This window comes from Lissotriton vulgaris, chromosome 7, assembly GCF_964263255.1.
Source record: "Lissotriton vulgaris chromosome 7, aLisVul1.2, whole genome shotgun sequence".
NCBI classification, from domain to species: domain Eukaryota; kingdom Metazoa; phylum Chordata; class Amphibia; order Caudata; family Salamandridae; genus Lissotriton; species Lissotriton vulgaris.
This window is the reverse complement of record NC_141695.1, coordinates 161559364-161580613: the sequence shown is the minus strand read 5'-3', so window position 1 is coordinate 161580613 and position 21250 is coordinate 161559364. Positions and strand designations below refer to the sequence as shown.

General features: G+C 54.0%; 1 protein-coding gene across 1 annotated transcript in view; it reads left to right on the top strand.

The window, feature by feature from the left end:
* Positions 1 to 395: 395 nt before the first annotated feature.
* LOC147701065 (protein BTG3-like) overlaps positions 396 to 21250 on the top strand; it is a 60965-nt gene continuing 40110 nt past the window's right edge. The window contains exons 1-2 of the mRNA XM_086929859.1: positions 396 to 526; positions 715 to 1029. The gene's annotated coding sequence lies outside the window, so the exon portion shown is untranslated. The remainder of the gene's footprint in view (positions 527 to 714; positions 1030 to 21250) is intronic.

Here is a 21250-nt window from a genome sequence, read left to right as displayed (position 1 = left end):
CCATATAGCATACTTTTGTCTGGAATAAACCTGCAGCAATATTTTCCGTGTGTGTATTTATTTATGTCATCATTCATGCTTTGACAGTGGTTGGGGAGTGTTGCCTATAATGACACTAAGTCTGACATCACACAGGCTCTCAGTGCCTTGTAGAAGTTCGCCACTAAAGGATCTTCACGTACCGTGGAGCACGCACAGATGTTTTGAAAAGTTTGGAGTTCTTTGTGTCCCAGCGCGCGCTGCACGCACGTGACGAGCTTGTTGTGACCCTGAGCTGGTGGTGATTCAGGAGGTGTGCGCGCGCGGCTGCGCAGGATCTCCTTACAAGGGCCGTGACATCAGAGGGACTCCCTCCCCCTGGGGCCTGGTGAGTGAGTGCCCCTTGAGTCAGAGGCGGGCTCAGCCGGCGGGACACGCGGGCTGCGGCATGAGACTGACTACACACAACAAGGAAGGAAGGAGGCAGAGAAGGCAGCCTGTCCGGCCCGGGAGCCAGCGTGCCCAGAAGCCAGCGTGCCCGGAGAGAGTACCGGTGACCACAGAGAGCCAACTTGCCTGGACAGAGCCAGCGTGCCCAGAAGCCAGTGTGCCCGGAGACAGCCAGCGTGCCCGGAGAGAGCCGGGGTGCCCAGAGACAGGCAGCGAGCCCGGAGACAACCAGGGTGCCCACAGAGAGCCAACGTGCCTGGACACAGCCAGCGTGCCCAGAGACAGCCAGGGTGCCCAGAGAGAGCCGGGGTGCCCAGAGACAGGCAGCGTGCCCAGAGACAGCCAGGGTGCCCAGAGAGACTCAGTGAGCCACGTGCCCAGAGAAAGAGACCAGGCGAGCCTGCGTGCCCGGAGAGTGGCAGAGTGCTGACGGGAAGCGTTTCAAGGACAAAGGCAGCTGGCCGAGTGACCCAGAGAGGCAACGTGCCTACAAGCAGGAGCATCGGAGCACGAAGGAGGAAGCCTAGAAGGGGACCGAGGGGTCGTGCCCGGAGACCCAACGGGAACGCACTCAGCCACCGAAGTACCGCGACCTGTCTGGTAAGTCAGACCAGAACCTCGACTCCCGGACCACGCTCGGACCTCCAGGAAGTTGGAAAGTTGGCCCCGGAGTCCCGGCGTGCCTTCTTTGTGGTGGTGCGTGGGGTTAAAACACGCAGTTCCCCCCTTACCCCTCCCCAGTCCACGCACACACATATTCCCAATGTGACAGCCCTCTTAGCGCCTTGAGGCAATTTATTTCAGAGCTACCGAGCGCGTGCATTCTCTTCCTCAGAGCACGCGGCGCTATAGTAAGCGCGGGGACACACTGTTCCTAGTGTAACCAGGCGCTATATAAAAGGTGTTATTATTATAGTAATGTGTGGAGCTGAGCCGGTGTGCGGAGCGATTCTAGGGGGGCTGTGGTCATCACCCCACACTAGTGATGTTCAGAGGGGGTACTCGTGACTCAAATAGTACACATAGTGTATTATAACCCCCCCCCCCCCTCCCTCGCTCCCACGTTAGTAGCATTGTGGTTTGTACGTTTGTGGGACTGGGGGGAGCATTGAAGTCTGTGGGTTTTGAGTGAGTGTCGAGCGCCCAGGATATGGTTGTGTTTTCTTACACACACTCGTTTGTCCTCCAGCGTGCGTGCCTTGCGGTTTGCCTGTTCTTTTCAGCGGGTTCCTGTTTTTCAGGCCATGCTTGTCCAAGGGGCGGGCCAGCCCGGAGGGAGGGGGAGGGAGGGTTACAGATGTAAACAGAGATCGCTGTCCCCTCACCCCAGCCCGACTTCAGGGAACTGAACCAGAACAAGCGCTGCCTGGAAACTGGCCCTCCTTCGAGGCGCCGAGGGACCGCCCCTGACGGCCACAGCCCCGAGTGAAGTTAGGGCACTTCCAGGCGCTGAACCTCGTGCTGTGGGGGAGGGGAGACGCACAGCATGGACGCCCATGGGGGAAGCCAAGACTAATGGCTGCATACAGCACTCTCGAAGGCGGGGTCCCACTCGTATTACTCACAGCCATGTGGGTCTCACTCTATCCACTACACTCACAGCCACTCGGGTCTCACTCTATTCACTACACTCACAGCCACGTGGGTCTCACTCTATTCACTACACTCACAGCCACGTGGGTCACAGAGTCACCCTTCTCAGATATGTCTCAAGCTGTTCGCAGCCACGTGGGTCTCGCTCTATTCACTCCACTCGCAGTCACGTGGGTGTCAAAGGTTCTCTCTTCTCAAACATGTGGTCTCTCTCTGTTCACTGCCCTCACAGCCATGTGTCTCTCCCTCCGTCTGGTCCCTTCCGTGAGTCTCCGCACTCACATGCACGAGGGACTCCCTTGGTTCGCTGCACACACAGACGCTTGGGTCTCACTCTGTCCGCTATACTCGTTAGCAACCTTTATTCCTCTCACAGCCATGTGCGTCTCATTCTGATCACTGTGACTGCACTCACAGCACGTGGCCCCCCTCTGGTCGGTGCACTCACAGCACGTGCCCCCTCCTCTGGTCGGTGCACGCACAGCACGTGCCCCCCCTCTGGTCGGTGCACTCACAGCACGTGCCCCCTCCTCTGGTCGGTGCACGCACAGCACGTGGCCCGTCTGGTCGGTGCACTTACAGCACGTGCCCCCCTCTGGTCAGTGCACTCACAGCACGTGGATCTCTCGACTGGGGGTGAATGTTTGATTTGCTCTTCATTCCGTCTTTCATTTGTGAGTCTTCTGCTTTCTTCCTTCCTGACCATGGGTTAGTGAGCTTGACAACAATGAAGTCACAGGTAGCCAGGTTGCATCTTCCTGTTCTGCCATAATGAAATGGCTGGCAAAAGGACCTATGGATACTTCCCTTCTACGCTCAGAGAACCGTCATCGAGGCCATGGTACTATCTAGGCTGGATTATGGCAACATCTTGTATACAGTAATCAGACGTCTTCAGATGGTTCGAAGAGCTGCAGCTTGACTCTTATTTCGGCTCCCTAAATACTCTTCGGTGTCTGGTCTCCCTCGTGATCCCCACTGGCTCGCAGCTGAGAAGCTCATCAACTTCAAGGCGCTCTGCTTTATGTTCAAAATCAAGGTTCATTCAGGACCACAATTCCTACAAAAACTGGCTGTCCCGTATCATCCTTCCGCACACTGCGTTCTAGGGCCTGTCTCTCTTCTCAATACAATAAGCAGATGCTCTCGAATGTGTGGCGTCCATTCTCTTTCCTGGGTCCCAGGATGTCCAACCCTCTCTCAGATCATATAAGAGGCTTCACTTCTTTTCGTAAGAAGCTCAAAACTTGGGTATTGTAGGTCTTGTTCATAGGCTACTGTCACCTGACCTCAAGCACGCGGGAACCTTATAGGTGGCTATGCACTATATAAGAACTTTAATAATAACGTTGTAGCTGGAGAAGTGATACCCACTATTATCTCCCCGCTATCTTCTCTGCCGCAGACACTTCATTTTATAATCCTATCCCTCCTCAGTATCAGCAATATTTGCTTGGTGCCTTGGTCAATACAAGTTTGGACTATACAAGTAGGCACTGTATAGGAGATATTGTATCCACAGGATGCATTTGCCCTGGAGTATGGGGTAACATAGAGGAGTTGGCCTAACGGCTAGGGCGGTCGATCTCGAATCTGGGGAACTGGGTTCGAGTCTCTGCAACAACACTGAACATCCTGTGATTCTGGGAAAATCACTTAATCTCCCCGTGCCTAAAAAAAATGAATGTGTCCTTATGTAACGCAACTGGTGCTATGTAAAGTGCTCTTATACCCTATACCTTCGGGCAAGTTTGCGGTATATAAAAATCAGTTTTTAAAAAACCATTGGCTCCTCCTCTCTGCTAATTTGACCATATTTCACAGAAAGCAGAACCCGACCGGGCTCAAATTGGAACATCGCATTAAGTTCAAATTTCTGTGCCTGGTGGCAAAACTTACAAGGGTGTGTAGACACATAGTCTTAATCACACACCCACTAGTTTTAATTGCACACACTTTTTATCTGTCCTGAAGAAAGCCAGCATATTCATAAGGCACTGGCTGAAACATGTTGACCCATCAAATGACGTGGGAGGTCGTAACTCGCCTCTAACGTCCCCCTGCCTTATTTTTAACCGCTGACGGTGGCCCAGGTATTAAAGTTTAATCCACCTTTGGGTACTGGGACCACCGCCAAGCCGTTTTAAATTCACATTCAAAGCACCCTTCACCGCACACTCAGCGATATACCTGCTCCGCTGTAATCAGGCGTCGAAGCACACCCGTGACACGCTAGGTGTCACTGGGTGGGCCCCATGATGAAGCATGCCACCAACTAGGTTGGTGGGTGAGGGCTTCATGAGCACACCTGCCAGGTGTCACCACCCTTTGACAAAACAAGAGTGAGTCACTTAGATTTCAATACTGAATCTTGTTAATCTTCCCCCCCCTTAACTTCAGCTAGTCTCTTTTTGATTAAACTCAAAACTTACAAGAAAACATCTTTTCTGCTCCACCAATCAGTCATGTTCTGCCAGAAAAGTTTTCCACCATGCACAGATCGGGAGGCTGGTGTTTCTCGTACCTAGTTCAGTACCTTGCCAGAGTATATCAGTGAAGAGCTGTGATGTTTCGGATTCCCCTCTATCCATTTGTCATTCGTAACAAGAGGAGTACATAGAGCTTGAATCTCTCTCCACTGACACTGCCTGCCAAGGAGAAGTTGTTGGACTAGGCTCTCTCAAACCACTGCCGTAGAGCAGGGGTCTCCAAACCGGTCCTGGAGGGCCGGATCCATGACAGATTTTTTGGATATCCTCATTGAGATACATGTAGTTATTTTAAAAATCTGGCATGGATCCAGCCCTCCCGGACCGGTTTGGAGACCCCTGCCGTAGTGTGTTGAAGAGCGCTAATGGGCCCAACCTTGTATCTGTACCAGCCGTATAATGCACGACCCTGTGTCGCATAGGGGCCCGAACACTGCTAGGGCCACCATTCAGCCCGGGGCAAATGAATATCTGTGCGATATGGGAGACTAAGGGGCCCCTCATCACATTCTGCAAGGGAGCCCCATAACTTTACGGTTGGTCACTGAGGTCTACTGCAACCTACCAAAGCCGACGGCTTACTCTAACTGGCCTCTACCATGGCCTGCTGTAGAGCCGCTGACAGGCCCGGCCTTCAAAGTCTACTGCAGAGTGCCCGAGTCAACTGGGCTTACTCTCTCTGGCCTCTACTGTGGCCTATCAAAGAGCAGGTGAAGGGCCAAGCCTCAGATGTCTACCACACCCTACCAGACCTGACTGGGCTTACTCTCTTCGGCTTCTACCATGGCCAGTCCAAGAACAGCTGATGAGGCCAAGCTCGGTTTTCTTTCAGAGCCACAGAGACAGTTAGACCACTTCCAATCCTTGCTGTAAATGGAGCCGCGCTCTATGCTTGTTATGGCCTATCAGTGAGCTACTGACCATCTACACCCCATAATCCTAAAGAGCAACAGTCCGGTGTCAACTCCATTTGGACACTGCAATAGCACACTGGGCAGAAGCTGGCTTTTTTACAGCACACCAGAAAGCACCTGCCAGGTCTGGACTTTCTTGTCCCTTCTGTAGCCCACAGGAGAGCAGCTGTCAGGCCTGGGCTCTCTGGCCCCTTCTGTAGCCCACCAGAGAGGAGCTGTCAGGTCTGGACTCTCTCGCCCCTTATGTAGCCCACCAGAGAGCAGCTGTAAGGTGTGGACTTTCAGGCTCCTGCTACAGCCCATCAGAGACCAGCTGTTCAGTATGGCCCCTTCTGTAGCCCCCACGAAAAGCAGCTGTCAGGTCTGGACTTCTGGCTCCTTCTGTAGCCCACCGGAGAGCAGCTGTGAGGGTTGGGCTCTCTGATCCCTTCTGTAGCCCCCCAGAGAGCAGCTGCCTGGTCTGGACTCTCTGGCCCCTTCTGTAGCCCCCAGAAAGCAGTTGCCTGGTCTGGGCATTCTGGTTCCTTCTGTAGCCCACCAGAGAGCAGCTTTCAGGTGTTGGCATTCTGTCTCCTTCTGTAGCCCACCAAAGAGCAGCTGCCTGGTCTGGACTCTCTGGTTCCTTCTATATCCCACCACAGAGCAGCTGTCAGGACTGGCCTTTCTGGCTCCTTCTGTAGCCCCCCAGAGAGCAGTTGTCAGGTCTGGGCTCTCTGGCCCCTTCTGTAGTCCACCAGAGAGCACCTGTCAGGCCTGTGCTCTCTGGCCCCTTCTGTAGCCCACAAGAGAGAAGCTGTTAGGCCTGGGCTCTCTGCCCCATTCTGTAGCCCACCAGAGAGCAGCTGTAAGGTGTGGGCTCTCTGGCCCCTTCTGTAGTCCACCAGAGAGAAGCTGTCAGGCCTGGGCTCTCTGCCCCTTCTGTAGCCCACCAGAGAGAAGCTGTCAGGACTGGGCTTTCTGGCTCCTTCTGTAGCCCCCCAGAGAGCAGCTGTCAGGCCTGGACTCTCTGGTCCCTTCTGTAGCCCACCAGAGAGCAGCTGTCAGGTCTGGGCTCTCTGGCCCCTTCTGTAGCCCACCAGAGAGAAGCTGTCAGGACTGGGCTCTCTGATCCCTTCTGTAGCCCCCAGAGAGCAGTTGTCAGGACTGGGCTCTTTGCCCCCTTCTGAAGCCCACCAGAGAACAGCTGCCTGGTCTGGGCTCTCTGGCCCCTTCTGTAGCCCACCAGAGAGAAGCTGTCAGGACTGGGCTCTCTGATCCCTTCTGTAGCCCCCAGAGAGCAGCTGTCAGGACTGGGCTCTGCCCCCTTCTGTAGCCCACCAGAGAGAAGCTGTCAGGCCTGGGCTCTCTGATCCCTTCTGTAGCCCCCAGAGAGCAGCTGTGAGGATTGGTCTCTCTGATCCCTTCTGTAGCCCACCAGAGAGCAGCTGTCAGGACTGGGCTCTCTGGCCCCTTCTGTAGCCCACCAGAGAGCAGCTGTCAGGTCTGGGCTCTCTGGCCCCTTCTGTAGCCCACCAGAGAGCAGCTGTCAGGTCTGGGCTCTCTGGCCCCTTCTGTAGCCCACCAGAGAGAAGCTGTCAGGCCTGGGCTCTCTGGCCCCTTCTGTAGCCCACCAGAGAGCAGCTGTCAGGTCTGGGCTCTCTGGCCCCTTCTGTAGCCCACCAGAGAGCAGCTGTCAGGACTGGGCTCTCTGGCCCCTTCTGTAGCCCACCAGAGAGAAGCTGTCAGGCCTGGGCTCTCTGGCCCCTTCTGTAGCCCCCCAGAGAGAAGCTGTCAGTACTGGGCTCTCTGGTTCCTTCTGTAGCCCACCAGAGAGCAGCTGTCAGGACTGGGCTCTCTGATCCCTTCTGTAGCCCACCAGAGAGAAGCTGTCAGGACTGGGCTCTCTGGTTCCTTCTGTAGCCCACCAGAGAGCAGCTGTCAGGACTGGGCTCTCTGATCCCTTCTGTAGCCCACCAGAGAGAAGCTGTCAGGACTAGGCTCTCTGATCCTTTCTGTAGCCCACCAGAGAGCCGCTGTCAGGCCTGGGCTCTCTGCCCCCTTCTGAAGCCCACCAGAGAGCAGCTGTCAGGCCGGGACTCTCTGATCCTTTCTGTAGCCCCCAGAGAGCAGCTGTCAGGTCTGGGCTCTCTGATCCCTTCTGTAGCCCACCAGAGAGCAGCTGTCAGGCCTGGGCTCTCTGGCCCCTTCTGTAGCCCACCAGAGAGAAGCTGTCAGGACTGGGCTCTCTGGTTCCTTCTGTAGCCCACCAGAGAACAGCTGCCTGGTCTGGGCTCTCTGGCCCCTTCTGTAGCCCACCAGAGAGAAGCTGTCAGGACTGGGCTCTCTGATCCCTTCTGTAGCCCCCAGAGAGCAGCTGTCAGGACTGGGCTCTGCCCCCTTCTGTAGCCCACCAGAGAGAAGCTGTCAGGCCTGGGCTCTCTGATCCCTTCTGTAGAACCCAGAGAGCAGCTGTGGGGATTGGGCTCTCTGATCCCTTCTGTAGCCCACCAGAGAGCAGCTGTCAGGACTGGGCTCTCTGATCCCTTCTGTAGCCCACCAGAGAGCAGCTGTCAGGACTGGGCTCTCTGGTCCGTTTTGTAGCCCACCAGAGAGCAGCTGTCAGGTCTCGGCTCTCTGGCCCCTTCTGTAGCCCACCAGAGAGCAGCTGTCAGGCCTGGGCTCTCTGATCCCTTCTGTAGCCCACCAGATAGAAGCTGTCAGGCTGGGACTCTCTGATCCCTTCTGTAGACCACCAGAGAGCAGCTGTCAGGCCTGGGCTCTCTGATCCCTTCTGTAGCCCACCAGATAGAAGCTGTCAGGCTGGGACTCTCTGATCCCTTCTGTAGCCCACCAGAGAGAAGCTGTCAGGACTGGGCTCTCTGATCCTTTCTGTAGCCCACCAGAGAGCAGCTATGAGGATTGGGCTCTGCCCCCTTCTGTAGCCCACCAGAGAGAAGCTGTCAGGTCTGGACTCTCTGGCCCCTACTGGAGTTCACCGGAGAGCTCTGTCAGGCCTGGGCTCCAAGGCCCCTTCTGTAGCCCACCAGGGAGCAGCTGTCAGGTCCAGGCTCGCCCTACGCCTGCTTCAGACGCTGACAGGAGTAAGGTGCCTCTGTTGTCAGCAATGCTCCCAGGGACAGCAGCAGACCTCGCTGGGTCCGGGTCACTTCTAGAACCCATTAGAATGCGGCCAATGTAGGAACCGAGTAGTTTTCGACCTCAGCTGCAGCTATCAGAGACAGGCTACCCTCTGCCACGGAGAGGAGAGCGGCTGTGCCCCCGCACTCTTGCACCTCTGTGACAGACTGACCGAGACCTCCGTAAAAGGCTAGCTAGACCCTCTAACCCCAGCGAGAGACCACGAGAGAGCAGCTCTCTGGCCTTTTCTGTAGCCAATCGGAGACCAGGCGATCCGACTTCTACAAACCTCAAGGGAGCAGCCGATAAAAACGTACGCCCTTTGATCTCTACTCCCAACCAATCAGAGAGCAGCTTAAAGTGCTAGACCCTCATCCCCGGGTTACCCACAAATGCACAAAAAGTGCCAGATCTCTACACGCATGCGCGCGCGGGCCCGTGTGCCTGCTGTACACAAGTGTGCTCCACGGTCCGAAGTTTATCCCAGTGCCCCAGCCGTCCACTCCGGAGAAAAATCTAGGTGCTTTTTCCATGAAGTGCTTAATCTGGGACTTTCTTAAGTGGAATTTCTGAGCAGCGGTTTTGTTTATATTTTCATGTTGGCCGAGATGATGAAACTGCAAGCAATCCTGGCACTTCTGCAATGTGGCGTGACCTCGCCTCCTGCCAGGCTCACACGGTGGCCAAGTGACAAGGCCGTTAGTCGGGGCGGGAGGCACACTTTCCTGGAAACGAGCAGCCGTGTACTGTAAGCCTGCATCGGGTGGAAGTCTTGGCACACTTTCCACAGTCAGGTGCCCTGTGAAGGGTTCCAAAAACAGTCCCATTGTCTTTGCGAGCTGGTCGCCTGCCACCATCTGGAGCATCAGTGGCAGCTGGTAGGTGAGCTCTGGGTGGGCCTCGTCGTCCCCTAGGAGAAAGGGCGGGTCTGTAGCGGAACCAACATCCTCCAAGTGGAGAGGGCTCTGGGTGGGCATGAATGAAAGGTTCTGCATCTCGCTGCGATGACATCTCTGCTTGACGGGTAGTGAAAGGGTGTTGGGTGGATATGCTCACCCCTTGAGTGAAGGGTTCCACCTCCTCCACTGATGGGACCTCTACCTGTCTGGTGGAGGTGGGGAAAGGTTTCTGGGTGGGTATGATCGTCCAATGGGTGAAAGGTTCCACCTCTCCCTCTGATGAGATCTCTGCTTATCTGGTGGTGGGCGGTGAAAGAGTTGTGGGTGGGCACAGTGGTCCCCTGGGTGTAAGGTTCTGCCTCTTCCTCTGATGGGAGCTCTACCTGTCTGGTGGAAGAGTAATGGGTGGACATGGTCGTCCCGTTGGTGAAAGGTTCTGCGTCTCCTACTGATGAGACCTCTATCGGACTGGTGGCTGATGGAGAAAGCGTTCTGGGTGGTTATGGTCGCCCCCTGGGTTAAAGGTTCTGCTTCTCCTTCCGATGAGACCCCTACCTGACTGGTGGAGAAAGAGTTCTGGGTGGGGACACTGGTCCCGTGGATGAAAAGTTCTGCGTCTCCCGCTGATGAGAGCTCTACACGCCTGGTGGCGGGTGGTGGAAGAGTTCTGGTGGGCACGGTAGCCACCTGGGTGAAAGGTTTCATCTCTCCCTCGGAGATCTTTACGTGTCTAGTGGTGGAAGAGATCAGGGTGGGCATAGTTGCCCACCTGGGTGAAATGTTCCACCTCTTGCTTATGAGACCACTACACGTCTGGTGGCGAGTGGTGAAGGAGTTCATGGTGGGCATGGTTGCCCACCTGGGTGAAAGGTTCTGCCTCTCTCGCTTATGAGACCTCTACACATCTGGTGGAGAAAGAGTTCTGGGTGGGGACACTGGTCCCGTGGATGAAAAATGTCTGCGTCTCCCTCTGATGAGAGCTCTACACGCCTGGTGGCGGGTGGTGGAAGAGTTCTGGTGGGCACGGTAGCCACCTGGGTGAAAGGTTTCACCTCTCCCTCTGAAATCTTTACGTGTCTAGTGGTGGAAGAGATCAGGGTGGGCATAGTTGCCCACCTGGGTGAAAGGTTCCACCTCTCGCTTATGAGACCTCTACACGTCTGGTGGCGAGTGGTGAAAGAGTTCCTGGTGGGCATGGTTGCCCACCTGGGTGAAAGGTTCCGCCTCTCTCGCTTATGAGACCTCTACACATCTGATGGTGGAAGAGTTCTGGGTGGGCACGGTAGCCACCTGGGTGGAAGGTTCCACCTCTCCCTCTGAGATCTTTACGTGTCTGGTGGTGGAGGAGTTCTGGGTGGGCACGGTAGCCACCCGGGTGAAAGGTTCCACCTCTCCCTCTGAGATCTTTACTTGTCTGGTGGTGGAAGAGTTCTGGGTGGGCACCATAGCCACCTGGGGGAAAGGTTCCACCTCTCCCTCTGAGATCTTTACGTGTCTGGTGGTGGTAGAGTTCTGGGTGGGCACGGTAGCCACCTGGTTGAAAGGTTCCTCCTCTCCCTCTGAGATCTTTACGTGTCTGGTGGTGGAGGAGTTCTGTGTGGGCACCGTAGCCACCTCTGTGAAAGGTTCCACCTCTCCCTCTGAGATCTTTACGTGTCTGGTGGTGGAGGAGTTCTGGGTGGGCACCGTAGCCACCTCGGTGAAAGGTTCCACCTCTCCCTCTGAGATCTTTACGTGTCTGGTGGTGGAGGAGTTCTGGGTGGGCACCGTAGCCACCTCGGTGAAAGGTTCCACCTCTCCCTCTGAGATCTTTACGTGTCTGGTGGTGGAGGAGTTCTGGGTGGGCACCGTAGCCACCTCGGTGAAAGGTTCCACCTCTCCCTCTGAGATATTTACGTGTCTGGTGGTGGAAGAGTTCTGTCGCCCCCGGGTCACGTGGTATGCCTCTAGTAGGCCCCTCTGCTGGCTGGAGACAGCTGGTGGGAGAGCTCTGCGTCGGTTTGGGCACTCCCTGGGAGAAGGGTTGTGACTCTCTCTCTCTCTCGCTCTCTGAGGGGGTGGTAGGAGAGCTCTGGCCTGGTGGTCCTGTTGGTTATGGTCGTCCAGTTGGTGGCCGGTGATTATGTAAAGCTCCTCCTCCCTATAGGTACCCCGTACTTTTACAAAGTGAAGGGTCAGTGTGAAGCCCGACCTGCTGGTTTCCGCCCAGGAGAGGCTCCGTAGAATATTCGGATACGTCTCGTTTCTGTGCCCCCCACACCCATCCCCCGATGTATTGTGGCTCTATAACACTGAAAGCGCTTCCTGCTCACCTGTCGCCCCCTCCCCGCCGGGGTCCCTTTCCCACCACCCTCTGTTTCGTGCAGCTGTTGTCTTTCCCTCTGCTGTCATCTTCCAGTAGAGGGTGCCAGGAAGCCGTGTTTCTGTTCGCCTGCCCCGGGCCCCCGCTCGTACCTCGGCTGGTGGCAGCCCTCGCCTTCAGGTGCCCGGTGGCTTCTGCTGACTTGAAGCCCATGAGAGGCAGCAGGGCTATGGCCGCGCATGCACACCCCTTCACCGATGTGCACTGGTGGAGACACGCACCCAGGGGCCCGGCTTGAGACAGCCACCCTCCCCTCTCTGGCCACCCCTTCTTGCCTTTCTGGCACCAGGGAACAGCGCCACAGGCATCACAGTGACTCCCGCCACGGTGACCCCGAGAGCAAGGTAACACGGTGACCCTCAGCCTAAGGTAACACAGTGACCCCACACTGAGGTGCCACAGTGACCCCCACCGGATGGGACGCCACAGTGATCCCCGCAAGCTGTGACCCCACAGTGACCCCCAGACTGAGGTGCCACGGCAACCCCCACTGGTGTGACGCCACGGTGACCCCAGACTGAGGTAACACGGTGACCCCCAGACTAAGGTATCACAGTGATCCCATACTGAAGTGCCACAGTGACCCCCACCGGATGTGACGCCACAGTGATCCCCGCAGGCTGTGACCCCACAGTGACACCCAGACTGAGGTGCCACAGTGACACCCACCGGATGAGACGCCACAGTGTTCCCGCCGGCTGTGACCCCACAGTGACCCACAGGCTGAGGTGCCACGATGACACCCACCGGATGTGACGCCACGGTGACCCCAGACTGAGGAACCACAGTGACACCTAGACTGAGGTGCCACAGTGATCCCCGCCGGCTGTGAGGCACGGTGACCACAAGACCAGTGTGCCACAGTGACACCAGGCTGAGGTGCCACACTGACACCCACCAGCTGCGACGCCACGGTGACCACCCCCAACTCTCCACACCATCGGCTGTGACGCCACAGTGGTCGGACATCTGACTGAGGTGCCACAGGGATCCCCTGACTGAGGTGCCCCGGCTGTGAGGCCATAATAACGCCCTCAGGCTTAGACACCACAGTGACCCCCACCGGCTGCGAGGTCCTCAGGCTGAGATTCCACAGTGACCCCCTTCAAGCTGAGCTCCCCGAGTGTTTAACTTGGGAATCTTACACAGAGGTGGTACTGGCCATCCTAAATTGGGCAATTAGTCCAGTGCCAGCTGCCGGTGCCAGGAGCAGCCACAGATCTGCCATCAGGAGCATCACTCCCCCGCGCTGCTGAGGCGGGTGGACGGGGCACCTGCCAGGCAGGCCCGCGCTGCCTCTATGCCATTCTATATCAGGACACTAGGTGTCGCCAGAGCTCGTGCACGTTTACCCTGGAGACGTGTATCACTCGTTATTCAGACCTCTAGGTGGCGCTGCTGTCGGTGCCTGGTTACAGTGCAGCATTGCTGCCTGCATCAGGGGGCACATCCCGCCGGGTATCTGATCCCACCTCATGGCAGCACACAGGGCGTGCTGTGAAGCCGCGTGTTGTTAGTCTGCATCCCACGAATTGCACATCCGGTAAAGGGAGGGGGCTGCGACGTGATTCAATGCCCTGGGGCCCCCCGGCGCACACCCCCTCGCCCACACCATTACTCGCGCTCAGGCTAAGTCCAGGAAATGTGACTTAGTAAACTGGGATTTGTAGAGCGACTCATGCGATTGGTCACACATGGGAGGGGCATCACCAGTCCCGGCCTGGCCTTCAGAGAGGCAGCGCTCACATCGCCCTGATAGGACAGCACGGCTCGCTGTAAGCCCAGTGGTGTGCAGCCCTGCCGCGTGCTAGGCAACCCACCTTGCTTCCTGGCCCACCATTTGTCCCTTTAGCCAACTTCCGTTCTATCAACCTCCTCCCCTTTGCCTGCTTTTGTCTTTTTCCTTTACATCTAAACTCTACGACCCTTTACTTCTCTTCCTCCCTCCCTTGCCCCCTTTTCTTCCCTTTGTTATATTCTCTGTCCTTCATACTTGCTTTCATTTTTGGGTTGTTTTATTAAGCTGCCCACCGTGACCCCATTTCATAACAAGCATTTGCAGAGTAAAAGGTCTTGCATTATTTAAGTTTGAGCTATTGGCATTGCTAAATATTGCAACACCAATTGCAACAAAAGTCTATAAATTGTAGGCCAAAAAAATGTGTATTCATTTTTGTAGCAATGGTGGCATGCTGCGCTTTAGATGAATATGTTTAAAAGTAAAGTGCGCCATACTGCAATTGCTACAATAGTTAATTGTGGATGCATTAACAATTGATGTGTGCACTAATGGCTGATGGTGTGTGTGCCTGGTCAAACTGTGCACTGACGGCGGTGGTGTGTGTGTGCATGGTGAAAGCGTGCACTGACGGCTGGTGGTGTTTGTGCCCGGTGAAAGCGTGCACTGACGGCTGGTGGTGTTTGTGCCCGGTGAAAGCGTCGACTGATTGTGTCTTGTGTCTGGTGTAAGTGTGCACTGACAGTGTGGTTGTGTGTGGTTGTATGTGTGGTTGTGTGTGTGGTTGTGTGTGTGGTTATGTTGTGTGTGTGGTTATGTTGTGTGTGTAGTTGTGTGGTTGTGTGTGTGGTTGTGTGTAGTTGTGTGTGTGGTTGTGTGCGTGGTTGTGTGTGTGTGTGTGTTTGTGTGTGTGGTTGTATGTGGTTATGATTGGTTGTGGTTGTGTGTGGTTGTGTGTGGTTGTGGTTGTGTGTGTGGGTGTCTGTGTGTGTGGGAGTGTGTATGGTTGTGTGTGTGTTTGTGGTTGCGTGTGGTTGTGCTTGTGTGTGGGGTTTTGTTTGTGTGTGGTTCTGTGTGTGGTTGTTTGTGTGATTGGGTGTGATTGTGTGTGTGTGGTTTGTGTGTGGTTGTGTGTGTGGTTGTGTGTGTGTGGTTGTGTGTGGTTGTATACGTGGTTGTGTGTGTGGTTGTGTGTGCGGTTGTGGGTGTGTTTGTGGTTGCCTGTGGTTGTGTGGGTGTGGTTGTGTGTGTGGTTGTATGTGTGTGGTTGTGTGTGTGGTTGTATGTGTGTGGTTGTGTGTGTGGTTGTATGTGTGGTTGTGTGTGTAGTTGTGTGTGGTTGTATGTGTGTTGTGTTTGTGTGTGTGCTTGTGTGTGTGTGCTTGTGGTTGTGTTGGTGAGGCCGTGCAGGAGAGACTAGCACAGAGTTCAGGTCTGGGTGGGTTAATAACGGAGGATAAATGTCTGCTTATAAGTTTAAAGGCGTGTGGGACCCTCGGTCTTCTCTGGCTGAATTACATGATTTTAAAACATCATAATACGATAAAATGTAATCTTGAGAAGAAAAAAAATGCCATCTTGAAACAAACGGAATGGGAGGCACATGATCGGAAAGGGCTGTAACCTTTTGCACTACATAAACATTATGCCAGCTGAAACAATATGTGCGTCTGTGCCTGGGAGGCCCACAATTGCCAGCGGCTGAAACCTTCTGCACTCAACATCACTTGCTTGAAACAAGGGCGAGCCCATTAGGTAGTGACTGGTGCTTAGAGGCATTAGTCCTAGCAGTAGCGTCAGCATCAGACCTACTAGCACGCACTGTGACCAGCTGCTGGCTGCCCCAAACATGCAAGTATTGATCATCATCTTGTAAACCTAGCTCAGGCTGTGTCATCAATATGATGAAACATTTTTAGCTCGGGGGAAACAATGTATTTACGTACATTACTATTCTTTTCAGAGAGAGACCATTTGCATTTTGGTTTCATAGATACAGAGGTAAGGCAACTAAGGTAGAATACATTTGCACAGAGCGTTGTGACTTTAACACACAGATAAATCCAAATCAACTTATTTCCAATGTACAAAAAGATTGCTTTTTTTCTGCAGGGCTCCCAGCTATACAACAATGTTTCACCTTCCTATAGTATGGTCGCTGATCACTGAGGAAGAAGAGATTCACGGTGAAAGGCAGAGGGCTGGGAGACCGGACATGGAAGTGGGAGGAGTGGAAAGGTGGAGCTATGGAGAAAGAAGGCAGATGCCTTTAGAGGAAAACAAATATATAGAAAACGTTGTGAAAGAAGTAGCAATTAGGGTAAGAAGGGAGGTGGAGCACAAGCAGAACCAGAAGTTAGAGGCAACCGAGATAGAGTATACTTGTAACACCTGATTGGTGTGAGTAATCTGTTCAGTTTTCTTTTGCAGCCTGTTATATGTACAACATTACAAGAAATGGATACCCTACTTACCTCATATGTGACACTATTAAATCTCGAACGGAACAGAGCAAGTGGGGGTAAAGGAGCAAGCAGGTTAGAGAGAAAGGGGAGTAAATGAGGGGTAGATTAAGTGAGAGCGGGATAGAGAGGCTACTGCAAAACGTACGATAAGAGAGAAATGATGTGAGGTGTAAAGTAGTAAATCCACATTGGTGTACAGAGATAAGAGACGGAAAAACTGATTGAAGAACTGGAACCATGCAGAGAAGAGGTACTTGAGGTCGGATGTCACAAAGAGGAAAAGGAGAGTAAACTTGGATTTTTTTTTTGTTTGTGATCACTTTCGCAGCCGCTTTGATGTTCTCAGTGGCCGCGCGGCTCACTGAGAACATCAAAGCGGCTGCGAAAGTATCATGCAGGCTGACAAATGGTGCACGCGCCCGGCGCGCATGCACTGTACCCGATCCGCCTGTTTTGGGAGCACTTTCAGAAGCCTCACTAAATATCTCGCAAAGCATTGCTTACGCGATAGCTTGGCGAGACCTAAAAAGTACATACCTACTCAAACATCCATTTATTTATGAGTTTTATTTAGCGCTGGCTAGACTCGAAGGTATTATGGCACTTAACAGAATGAAGAGCAGGGCAAGAACCCAGTCACTAAGTATATGAATATGCAACAATCTTAGGTGCAAGTACCATAACAGCGATAAATACACATACAAAAATATTAGGCAATGCAGGTGGAATACAATGTGTACACAGAGCAGAAGTTCTGCCCTTAGGGCGGCTACTAAGTCTCAAATTTTGATAACAGTGAGAGAACGACCTTCTAATCTAGGCACAAGAGGCAAGGAGAAATAGAAGCCAAGTGTTCAGCGGGGTCAAAAAGAGACTAATAGAACAGAGTTCAAGATCTAATTCAGTTAATCAATAAGAGTTGGTAAAGCGCATCGACTCGCCCATGAGGGTCTCAAAGTGCTAGGCGAGTGGAGGGGGCTGGCTCCGTTTAGTGCTATGGGTCATCTGAAGAGCCAGGTCTTGAGGTCCTTCCTAAACTGGGGCAATGTGGGAGGTTGCCGGAGGTGGAAGGCAAGTGTGTTCCAGGCTTTGGCTGTGAGGTAGGAGAAGGTCTTTCCTCCCGTTCTGGTCTTATTGATACGTGGGACGGTGGCCAGAGAGAGCCGGGCAGATCGGAGGTGTGCGTGGAAGGAGAGGCGTCTGTTCAGGTATGCGGGTCGGGTGTTGTGGAGGGCCTTGTTTGCGTGAGTGAGGAGTTTGAAGGGTATTCTTCTTTGGCTGGAAGCCAGTGGAAATTGCGGAGATGAAGGGGCTTTTGGTAAGCCCTCTCCATCCATTGCTCCATTCACCTGCCATTCACCGTGTCTTTAGCTCACTAAAGCATACAACTTGAGGCAGTGGGTCAGCCCCCTTCAGCCATTGGCTGTCTTTCACTGTCAGTAGTTCCTAGTGTTCTAAGAATACGCATCTTCTGTCAGGTTATTCATGGAAGCTGGATCCTGCCTTCCATCCGTCTGGATGATGTAAAATCTATTTTATTCCCTGTCCATCTTGTGGAGTACCCTGCCTCGAAGGATCAGCCTTGTGTTATGAGAGGTCCTCAACAGAAGCGCCTACTGGAATGGAGTCCACATGGGCCGTCCTGTTCCGAAGCGGCCACTTCAGCCTCCATTGACCAGGTGACACCTACACGGGGGTCACTAAAGCCACTCCTGACCAGTAGGACCATTCAAGAGGACGCTTGGACCTGAAGGCCTACCACGGTTGAGTACCCCCTCACCGTCCAAAAATAAGATGGCTTCTACCGGTTTTGGCAGGTTTCCTGTAGGCACTTGGTACACTCTCAGCACACCTGGCAAGACACAGCTTCCCCCTCCTGGCAAGCCACAGCTTCCCCCTCAGGGCTCACTTCCTCCTCACCTGTATCTCCAGGTGGACTTTCTGAGGTTCAGAAAAACCTTGGAGTGCATTTCTTCTGACTGGCTCTTTTGCGTTTGTCTCAGTAGCCAGCAGTTCCCCCTCTGTCCCTCTCCCGAGCCTCCCCTGGTCCCACACACACATCACACTGATGCCGCTTCCATCCTGGCAGTACCAGCTGAGACTGGCAGATTGGGGCGGCGGGCATTCGTGCAGGTGCCTTTCCAGGAGGTAATGTTGGCGTTTCCCTCCAGCCCAGGCCGGCGCTGACAGCCTGCTCCCAGAATAGCGTGCCTGCTAACATCTGTCGAAAACAAAAATATCACCCACTGGAGTTAATAATAGAAAACGCGGAGCCAATGGAACGATATTTATATCAGACAATGTTGTTGTTATTACAGTTCTGGCATACATGCCCCGTACCTCAGGCTCATGAAGTGCACCTTTCAGGCAGCTTTGCCCACGGAGGCCATGTTAACCCCTTCCTCCCTTTCTGACGGACGAGTCCCAGCGGTTCCTCTGCTCCGACTGACCGAGGGCTGGGCGTCGGCGCTGCGGTCAGCTGCCTTGGCAGAAGGTTTGCACACGGCACTGCTTCTCCGTAGCCTGGCATGCAGCGGGCTCTGCTGTACAGTCGAGGCTGGGCACAGCACCCTGGCATGGAACGGGCCTGGTGCCTCTGTGCATGGCACAAGCGCGCCTGCTACTCAGGTGTCAGGCGCTACACGGCCCTGCATCGGATGATCAGGTGATGGAATCGGGCGGGGCCCCGCTGCAGTGCCCCCCTGGGGGGGGGGGGGGGTCATCTGAAGCAGCCGCTGCAGCCACCATTCATGGGGTGACTGGGGTATCCCTGCCAAGCCCCCCTCTATAGATGGGGCGCCTCTGCTCCAGTGGCATCAGCCGGCTATAGCCCGAATTCTTGTCTCCTTTGGCAATACATCTTGACGTTCTCAGACTTCACTGGCCCCTCTTGGCACGGCGCCCACATCTCCCGAAATAGTTCACTGCCGTGGAGTCAGTACTCATGGAGGACACGGGCCCCTTCACTTCAGTACTGCTTGATGAAGCGCACACTCCACCTGACAGGGTTTCAGAGCGCTGTACCCAGATGAGCACCATGCAGAGCAGGTCAACACATGCGTTGATTTACAGTACAGCATCGGTCACACATGACAGAGTAGATGATTTTCAGTGTGACTGGAGCACAGTAGTAAACAAAGGGTAACTACAGAAGTAGTGAGAGGGGCGTGGTTACCAACGGCCTGTAGTACAGGTTTGCATCACGAGAGAAGCCCGTGGCACCGCCGGTATGCGGTAATACCACGGTGGCACCGCCGGTATGCGGTAATACCACGGTGGCTTACCGCCGGTATGCGGTAATACCACGGTGGCACCGCCGGTATGCGGTAATACCACAGTGGCACCGCCGGTATGCGGTAATGCCACGGTGGCACCGCCGGTATGCGGTAATGCCACGTTTAACCAAGCACCTAGCTGCAAAACAAGGAGTGTGCTGTGTTTCCACACACCTATTCGGTCACGCTTTACTTTGCAACATTTATGTGGATAAAAAGTGCAGTACGTTTTGGGCGGCTAGTCTTCTGTAGGCTGAACCGGAATCTCCTGAGCGCCCCGAAAGAGACTTCAGGTGTCCATGTTTCCTTCTGAAGATAGCAGTTGGAAAGCGAACAAGAGGTCGGGGGTGGTTGAGGCGCTAGAGGGGGTGTGGTAAATAAAACAGAGGCGAAACACTCCGCAAAAAAAGTTGGTTTTGCAAGAGAAAAAAAAACCCTTCTTACAAAATGTAATTTTGTTCTTGAAAGAATCGCTTCAAACTTTGTAAGTGCGCGATGCGGACGTCGTCACCTTCTTGAAACATTCAGGTGTGGGACGCCTTTCCTGAGGTGGGGTCTGATCTGGGATTGAAAGGGGGAGGGGTTGAAGCACAACAGACCGGTCCCTGGGAGGCGACGTGGCGCAGCCTGCGGTTTTGTGGTTCCGTGAGTGAGAGATTTCAGCCCTCGTGATCAGAGTGAACTGTGGCAAACAGCGCGTCACGTGGTAAAGTGCACACATGTACACACAGACAGCAAGACTGCAAGAGAGACAGGAACCGCTCACGGGTCTGCAGAAATAAACAGCAGACTCAGACACGCACAGATGCCCCAAGACGCGCGCCCCCGGGTGTGTAGACACACAGAGCAGAGTGAGACCTGCACACAGAAACACACAAGGATGAATACACACACACACACCACAAAGGACAGGGGAGTGTGTTCTGGGGCGGAGGGAGGGTAGGTCGGGTGGGCCCAAGAATGCTGCGCCGTGTAAGGCCGTCACTCACGGGCCTCTGGTCCCGGATGCACCGGGCCGCCCGGGTATTTAAACCGCGGTTCACGTGACCTCGGGCCATTCCAATTTCAGGTGACTGTCTCTCAGCCCCTGGAGGCCGACTACATTGTACCTTGGATTCTGCTGATTTTTTCAGGGGTGACACTGAAATGGGAGCCGAAACTTACTCCCAGGGTGTCCATCTCTTACAGCACCCAGTCCCCCAGTTTTGGTGCTCTCGCTTGCCTGCGTTGAAATGCTCGCCAGTTTTACTCCTCCCTAGGCAGAGCACAAGTCCTAAAAAAAAGAAGCAAGGGGGGGGGGGGGGGGGGGGGGGGGGGTGCTTCAAGTTAGGTGGTGTCACCGGAAATGACGTCACGACAAGAAGTGACGCCACGAAAGGTGGCTTGCACAATCACACTCATTGCCTCCCCTCGTTCACCCATTAGATGCGATTGCATCAGAGAAGCCAGTGTGTGAGCAGCGTTCTGAATGAGCACCGATCCCACCCCAGAGAGGCCAAAGAGTGAATGTGTGGCTCCATTTGCTCCAGTTATCGAGCTCTCAAGTTTTCCACTGCCATGTGGGCGATGTCAGGCAGTCCTGGTTTTACAACTCCCCTTGCTTTGCGTTTGCATAATATTATAATGGTAATAATGCAGGTAAAATTCCAGCCCACGGATGTCTCGAGTCACTGGGTAAAGGGAAATCGATGGGGCGGCTGTGTGGGCAAGTAACGCCATAACTGAAAGTCCATAAAACACAAAAAATTGCCCCTTCTCAGTTTACTCTAGGTTGAGGACCAAATAAACTGTTCCATTAAATCTGGTCCGGTATATTTATTTATACCTATTAGTCATGTTCTTTCATACAAAAATTATTTCAAATGGCAGAAAGAGAATACACAATACAAACAATTACTAACAGTCTTATTAAATCACCAATCGACACAAAACATATTTACGAAAATATCAAACAAATAACATCAATATT